Genomic DNA, 766 nt, shown 5'->3' with positions numbered 1-766 from the left:
ATTGCTCAGCCAATGAAATCAACAGATTGATATATGACACTCCCACATCAATGGGTCCCCTCTATGGCCTGTGTGGGCAGCAGGAACTAGAAGGACCTGCTTAAGTTGAGGTGACAGTGACAGGCAGAGGTAGCTGAGGGAGTCTGTTGGTTGTGTGTAGAGCATGGGACAGCATAGTGTCCCACAGGATACTGGGACAGAAGGACGATGGGAGAGAGGAAGCTGGAGCACAGGATCAAGAGCTGAAGAGGAATCAAATACTGAAAATGACAGTGGGGAAATTGAGGTCCCCTCTTGGGGTTCTTAGTCTTGTTAATGTCAGAACTTAACATAAAGTTAGGAATTACTCTGATTTAGTAAAGTGGCAGTTGTAGGTGGCTCCTCCCAGATCCACCGCTTCACTAGATCATAACTGGGCAGTAGACTAGGTTTCCTGTATCAGACATGACTTCCGCCTTGTTGGGCAGGCCCTGGGTCCGACTAGCTGTGAACATCTCAGGAGAGGAAGCAGAAGTGGGAGTGGGGGTCTGTCCTTTAGAAATGTCAGAGAACTTACATGTAGTTCTCAACAATTGGCTGCCTAAACAAATCCCAGACAATGCTACCATGGAAGGGAGAAATCTCATAGAGCCCCAAGTTTGTCTTGTAGACAAAGAACTACAGGCAACTAATGAACACTAACAGTGGGAGAAATAATCTTCCCAAAGGGAAAAGCTCCCCAGTGGACTGTCTAACACAGCTAATCAGCCCTGAGAACATACACAGA

This window comes from Alexandromys fortis, unplaced genomic scaffold, assembly GCF_014885135.2.
Source record: "Alexandromys fortis isolate MF-2015 unplaced genomic scaffold, M_Fortis_MF-2015_v1.1 scaffold_25, whole genome shotgun sequence".
NCBI classification, from domain to species: domain Eukaryota; kingdom Metazoa; phylum Chordata; class Mammalia; order Rodentia; family Cricetidae; genus Alexandromys; species Alexandromys fortis.
This window is presented reverse-complemented; position numbering follows the sequence as displayed.